The sequence below is a fragment of the Argiope bruennichi genome, chromosome 10 (genome assembly GCF_947563725.1).
Source record: "Argiope bruennichi chromosome 10, qqArgBrue1.1, whole genome shotgun sequence".
Taxonomy (NCBI): domain Eukaryota; kingdom Metazoa; phylum Arthropoda; class Arachnida; order Araneae; family Araneidae; genus Argiope; species Argiope bruennichi.
The window spans coordinates 38,617,371-38,625,725 of record NC_079160.1 but is presented as its reverse complement, the minus strand read 5'-3'; positions in this window follow the sequence as shown (position 1 = coordinate 38,625,725).

Genomic DNA, 8,355 nt, shown 5'->3' with positions numbered 1-8,355 from the left:
AATATATCAACAAAATCAAAATTTAGGAAGGAAATATTTTAAAATTTATCAATCTTAATTTTTTATCTTAATTTCTTCTTTTATCAATTTTAATTTCTTTTAATTATGTTTTCTTTTCTTTTGAAACAAATTATGAACATTAAAGTCGTTTTCTGGATATGACTTAAAGGATAATAATATCTGGAAGGTTCTGGGTGGAAATCTGGTGAAAGAATTAAAACATGAACGAAACTGCATTTTTCATTTCAGTTGCAATTAAATCAAACTCACTGTTCATGGCATGATAACCCTCAAAGGCTGTATATTATAGACATTTTTAATAACTTTATTTTAGTAACACTGATTAATTAATTAAAACCGTTTTTAATGTAAGCAGCCTTCTAAAAAAATTAATGGATTAATAAATGCATGTATATTTTACTATTTCAGGCATGTATATTTGTAATCAGCTGTATATATATATATATATATATACTGCTGTTTGTATGGTCTTAAAAACTTTAAGTTCCTTGGGCTAGAGTAATTTACCTGTGCAAGAAAACCTAGTCTAAGAATTTGAGTGACTAAGATCTACTGAAAATATCCACCAACTTAAATTGTTCCAGAGCAAAATTTAATGATAATGAAAAATCTTATGACTGTGAAAAGCGCGCATTTTCAACTTATATGATTTTGTACCGATCTATCTGCCGAACGTTTCATAAGATTTTTCATCATGCATTTCGCACATTACAGATTTTATTTGCCAAGCTAGGAGCATTATTTGAATGATTATAAAAAAAAATAATATTTATAATTGAATATAATATAAATATAATAATTATTAAATATAATATAAAATTAACAATGTAAGCACACTCATAAAAGGAATGATTATTATTATTATTATTTTTTTTCACTTACTAAAAATTAAATTCAAATTATATGACTTCACATCATGTATAACACACTTCATCAAAAGCTATCCCCCTCCCCCCCCCAAAAAAATGATTTTTCTAATTGAAAATTTGTTAAAATTTTAATTGCTGCATTTCATCTATTATATATGTCTGCATTTCGTATATAAATTCTCATTTTGCTGTCAAAAGTAAATTAATTTATAATTAAAATAATGTAATAAAGACAAGTAAGTTAATTAATTTACATATAAATTCAAGTAAAGTGAAGTAAGTTAATTAATTTAAAAATAAAGTAAAACACATGACCAAGCTTGCATTTTTCTTTGGCAATACTGCTCCAAATGTTTCATAACAATTAATAGTATCAGCAGGACGTTTGGCGAGCTTTTTAATATTTCGCGCATTTTCACAAAAATCTGGTGACAAACATCCACACACTTTTTAAGCCAGATAGAGACATAGGAGTTGTATCGTATTAAAGCTTGCATCGAGACAAATCCAACGGTACTAGTTTTATGCTTTTAGGATCAATAGTTTGGTCACAATTTACGATTGAAAATTTAGGTGCAGGTGCCAGTTCTCGGCTCCTATGGCACCTAGAGACTCGGTTCGAGTATCGATGGATAGAGCATCAAATATCGAGTAAATTCCAGTCGGTGGTGAAAATGTCACGTGATGCATAAGGGAATTATAGCCCCTCAAAGTTTGAAATTTTTGGACTTTATTGGACCTTTGCACGGAACCTATGGAACCTACCAAACAATACTTTAAGTCAATACGTGCAGAGTGACTCGTTTTACATACCTACCGAGTTTCGTGTCGTTCCTATGAAAAATAAAATTTTGGTACCGGTACTCGAGTACCATAAGGGGTACAATGTCCTCGATGATGCAGGTACATCCGTCTCGTCGAGACGAGTCATTTGAGTGGTTACAACGTATACCTAGGTCCCATAGGAGCCGAGATATCGACGATTGAAACTTTGACCTTGATCGGACCCCAGGGGGGTGACCCCTCACAGAAAAATTTTGGAGACAATCGGACCATAAACAGCCGAGATATTCACATTTTTTTGATTTTTTAGACCCAGGGGGTCACCATGGGGGGTCGACCCCCTGGGGCGGTAAGATACTTCATGGGGTACCTTCATACCAAATATCAAGACCCTACCCCCCATAGATCCCGAGTTGTAGGTAAAAACCCCATTTTAGAATTGTTTGGAATGGGGAACCATGGTTGCACAATTTTGTGATAAAATTTCTAAATATTACTATGGTGAAAACCCCATGTCTCTAACATATATAGTTTACGAGATATAACGAAAACAATCCGCGCTCATTCGCCAATTTGTTGCCTGCGCATTTTGAGGCTTCAACAATTTGTTGCCTACGCACTTTAAAGCTTCATCAATTTGTTGCCTGTGGATTTTGAGGCTTCAAAAACCTCAAACCAAAACATCATGTCCACGCATGATTTAAAAAAAAAAAAAAAAAAAAAAAAACGCTTAAGTCGCGTTTTTTTTTTTTTTTTTTTTTTTTCCCTCCCTTTCCTTTTTAACGTTTATAACATTTTTTCCTGTCCTCCAGCTTTAGGAGTATCACAACTCTATGTTTTTTGTCAATCTCATATATCAGACGCCACCTTGAATGCCCGAATTCTTTACTGTACTCGTTTCCGCGTCCATGAAGTTTTTTCCCCCCTGCATGAAAAGGGTTCACGCTCAATAAAGCTATAAATTCATCAATATTTGTAAGATATCGCCTGAGATCACCATCAGTCAACCGGTTTTTCTCGTATGTTTTGGTTTCCACGATCTCGTAAATAATTGTTTTGTCCATACTTTATTATAGTGCAACATGGTCCCACATAGGAAACAATGGTAAAATAGGGTTTTTATCTATAACTCGGGATCTATGGGGGGTAGGGTCTTGTTATTTGGTATGAAGGTACCCCATGGAGTGTCCTACCCCCCAGGGGGTCGACCCCCCATGGTGACCCCCCTGGGTCTAAAAAATAAAAAAAATGTGAATATCTTGGCTGTTTATGGTCCGAATGCCCCCAAAATTTTTCTGTGAGGGGTCACCCCCCTGGGGTCCGATCAAGGTCAAAGTTTCAATCGTCGATATCTCGGCTCCTATGGGACCTAGGTATATGTTGTAACCACTCAAATGACTCGTCTCGACGAGACGGATGTACCTGTACCATCGATGACATTGTACCACTTATGGTACTCGAGTACCGGTACCAAAATTTTATTTTTCATATGAACGACAAGAAACTCGGTAGTTATGTAAAACGAGTCACTCTGCACGTATTGACACAAAGTATTGTTTGGTAGGTTCCATAGGTTCCGTGCAAAGGTCCAATAAAGTCCAAAAATTTCAAACTTTGAGGGGCTATAATTCCCTTATGCATCACGTGACATTTTCACCATCGACTGGAATTTACACGATATTTGATGCCCTATCCATCGATACTCGAACCGAATCTGTAGGTGCCATAGGAGCCGAGATCTGGCACCTGCACCTAAATTTTCAATCGTAAATTGTGACCAAACTATTGATCCTAGAAGCATAAAACTAGTACCGTTGGATTTGTCTCGATGCAAGCTTTAAAGTTATAAAACTCCCATGTCTCTAGCCGGTCTCAAACCAAAGTCCCAATCCGGACCCGACACTTGTTAAAATCCGACACCCTCATAACTCGGCTCCTAATGATGCGAACTATTTGAAATTTAGACCGTAGACTCATCTCTGCATCCTCATCCCAAATGACCTTGAACCGGGTGTCTAGCCATAGTTGGTCATATGGCCCGTATGTCACTAAAATGATCAGTTTTCAGGCTCCCACGGGTCACCTATGGCGCCGAATGACTAGATATTTTTTGCATTCATCTTTATCGTCAAGACGGTTCAAGTAATGTATCACACATGATTATGGAGCAATAAATTAAACATTTCATAAAATCGAGCTGAATGCATGCAATTTTGCAAACTTTGAGCTCGGATAATTTCTGTCTGGTAAAAGTCATCTTTACAACAGTGATATATTTGTACTGCTCAAGTTATTCTGCGTCATTTGATACCAAACACATGTCAATTTGTACCAAAAGAAACCGAGTTCTGAGACCAGATTTCCAAACTTTAACCCTCTATTGCGCCAAAACTATCAACCTGATGAGCATAAAACGACTACCGTTGAGTGTATCATATAAAGATCTTTCCAATAACAAAAAACATTTGTCACTAGCAAATCCGTAACATGGGTTTCAGACCGGGTCCCAAACTACATGAAATTGCAAACTCTGTAACTCGTCTCGTAATAACAGCAGCAAAATGAAAATCTCTTATTAAACATATCTTGACAAGCTTTATGCAACACCATTTAAATCGTGACTCTAGCAAAATTTGTTTATCTGGCAGATTGCATCAGTCATCCAGTATGTTTCTGAGTTGTACGGCCCATCTACGACTCTGAATGAAAAACTTTTTTCACCGTATGACTAAACCTGGTAAAACGAGTTAAATAACGCATAAATAATTAATATCAGCAAATAAATTACAAAAATTGATGCTTGAAAAATTCAATGTTAAAAAGCCATACATAAAAGCGTACCGTAAACGAGGCAAGAAATTTTTTCCGACCAAAAAAATTTTTTAGACAGAGACAGAGTTTTTTTTTTTTTTTTTTTTTTTTCTTTTTCTTTTTTTACTTGACTTTGTCTGTGTCTTTTCTGAAAATTCTTTCCCTTCACTGTTTTTCGGTTACTGGTTTCCTATACTGATTTTTCCTCTTTTTCCAATAATGTGAAATTTTGCTCAAATTTTCTTTATAATCATACCTTTTCCGCTTTATAATCCAGTCTGACTTACTCTTTGTTGTCCGCAACTCCTTTTCATATTTGTTTTACTTTCCAGTCATGTTACATTCCAAGACTACTGGTCATCTGTTTGTAGTTTTTACACTCTCTTTCTGTAAAAGCCTCGTTTGCATCTTTCCAAGATTGGCATTTCATCTGATCCAAAAAAATGGGAGAGAGTCGACACGAGTCTGTTCAAGACTCGTATCGACTCTTTCCCACCTTTTTTGGGAAGTTGGTTCTGAGTTCACAGTTCGTACCTGCACAGAGGACAGGTAACATCTTCAAACATCCATCTTTCCAAGCACGGCGAGTGAAACGTATGTCCACAGGTCGTAGTCACTTCGTGGAATAGAGGCTGAGTGCAGATGACGCACTCTTGTGGTTTTGAAAAGCAGGCATTGGGGCAGTCGGATGAGTAAATAGCTTCCAATACCAACTCACCCATTTTCTGCCACTGCTCCACATTGCATTCCCGTTGAGTTCCTCGGAAATATACAGTCATTGCCAAGTGAATCAAAAGGGGTAATGCCAATTGCTTTCCAAACTGCCCATGGTAGTCCATGAGGCCCTCTTGCCAGTTCTTGGAACTAGTCACTGTATACTGATGCATCCAACACCATGAAACCGTTAAAACCAGGCATGATCCAGCTTCGATGGTTCACAATCTCTTTCAATGGGGTCAATTCACGGTCACGTGTCAGGTACCAAACAAACCGTATCTGTTCAATTTTCAACCGTTCTCCGCATGTCGGGATGTCTGCCGATAACATTGATGAAACCATTTTTTAGTAAATGTTACGATAGCCGATCAATTATTAAAAACTTCTGATTTTTCTTTTTAAGTTATTATTTTCTCCAAATTTTCGTAGTTATATAATTTTATTTCTTATATTAAAATTTTAATTAGTATTTTCAATGGAATTATTGTTTTTGCATAATTAATTAATGTCGCTTTTTAATTCGTTTGGTGCTGCTTTATTCTTTCCTCTCCCCCTTTTTTTATCCAAAGGATACATTTTGACAAATGACTATGGCAGTGTTTTTGAAAAATTACATATGTTCTTTTTTTACATATTGTTTAAATATTATTGAATGTTGAATCTTATAAATATAGTTCTTTTAAAAAATAAATTATTACTCTTAGATAAGTTAATATTTTAAAGCTTACTAATAAAATTATTAAATTTTTTCCTATATAATTATTTTTATTAATATTGATGTTTTCAGTTTGCTCAGAGGAAAGAACATGAAACTCAAATTAGTATATATTGAAGAAATTATGTTTACAATTTCAAATTATGAAATAGATACCAATGTATAGATATGTATGCATATATTATGTATAGATACCTTTTTTTAAATCTATGCAACTTATGAATCAATTTATTTCATTTTAATTTGTAGAGATCATTAAAGGAAAACAAACAAAATTACACTTGCATATTTTTTATTTACACATTACAAAAAAATATATAGATAGATAGATAAAATATATATGATAATTATTTGAAAAAATGTCATCAAATGGATGTTTCAGTGTACTCACTAATTCAAAAAACTAAAAAACTATTTATCAACATTTATTTTTCTAGAGACTTAGAAAAAATATAAACACAGTATGACAAGAATGTCAATGTAAATGATGAAATCAATTTTATTCAACAGAAACATTCTAAATACTAAACAACAGTTTTTTTTATCACGAATAAAAACATTATGTTGAACAATATACTTTTAAAGCAGAACATTTATAAAAAAAAATTTTAATGCTAAAGTTACATTGAATGAATATCATAAAATAAAACATACAATACAGTAAATTTAATAAACAAGAATATATATATATATATATATATATAGAGAGAGAGAGAGAGAGAGAAGTTAAATAGGATATAAAGATGAGTTAGAAGAAACACTTTTATGCTTTTACAGAATTTTATAATTCAAAATTGATATGTTAAAAAAATAGAAAAAAAAGTGAAACATGCATGTAGCAATGAAGTGGGGAATAAAAATTATATAATAAATGCTGATATGGAAATTGATTTCCAATGAAAAGACCTGTATTTCTTAAAACAGAAATCACTGAAGTGCACAATGGTATAACATGATATTATGATAACAGTCAATTTCAGTTTAAATACAATAAACTATTGACATTTCATTTTTAACAATAGAAAAGTTGTTTGATATAAATTCACTTTGAATCCATCACAAATCTGCAAATGTAATTAGAAAACTAGTAATAATGCTTTCTGGAGCCATCTATTTTGCTCTTTTGTTATTAGACATGATTACCCAGCAATAACTGAATAACATGAATTACTAAAAGATAAAGAAAACTTTAAGGCTCATAATAAAAAAGTAAAGCATCATAATGCATTTTATTATAATGCCAAAAACTAAAAATCAAATGCAAAAATTATTTGACGTTAATTAATTGTTTTTATACTTCACTAATTTATATACTTAATTAAATGACATGTGTTTTCAAAACTTAAATATATATATATTTCTTATATATAGCATTCAATTTATCAAATTAAGAGCACGTTTAATAAAATACATCAATTATATATATATTATAACAGTCAATAAGAAAATTCAATTTTCAGTAGTTAGTAAATTCACTTCTTAAATAAATCTTTAAGAAATTTATTCACTTCCACCTAAGTTTAGCATTATAGCAGTTGTTATTTTTGAAGCAGGAGTTTGTTTACTTACATTAATTAAATTTTGAAAAGATTTTTTAGAAAATGCAATGTAATATTCATGTAAACATTTTAAAACCTTCTAAGCATATTCAAAATTATCAGAAATTCATCAAATGTGAATAAAGTGAATTAGAAATGCTCTCACGATTTTGTTTGATAGTTTTTGTTGGCAAATCGCTTACCAAATTCTTTTTTTCGAAGAATTTCTCTAAAAAATTACTGAAACATTTGCGGTTACTGGAATTCCATTTACAATTTAATAAATGAACACACACTGAATGAATTCTTCAAAATGATCGAAGCATATCACCGACTTCTAAGGCTTGAAAAAATCTATACCAAAGGTATCAACCCTAGGCAGGATTGTTGAAAGGAAAATAAGAAAACATTTTATCATGACAGTCACTCTTGTGCTTCGTATTAAAACATCCATCAGTACACCAGTATTTCCTCTTTTAACACATAATAAGAGGAAAGAAAATGACTCAAAAATTATAACTTCAAATGTAAACAAAAAAAATCCGATTCATACTCGGCGGAGAACGTTAATGGCAGACTACTCGACGAAAGCGGTGCGGATGAAACTTAAATGCCATGCGCGGATAGCTCATGACATGTGACTTTTACGTCACATGAATTGACCCCATTGCCCCTCAATCCTTGTCCGTAAGCTTTCAAGTTCCTTGGTCATTGTTACAATTTCAGGCGGGGGCAGCGACTCCAAGACGACTCGAACAGTCTGAATATACTCAGCGAGAGACATGGCGCAATTGCTACAAAAATATCATGCAAATGAATGTTTGATGCGAGCTTTTATAGTCAGAGTGATGAAAAAGTAGCTTCTGATTGGTTCTCAGCGTCATGACATCATATGCGCATG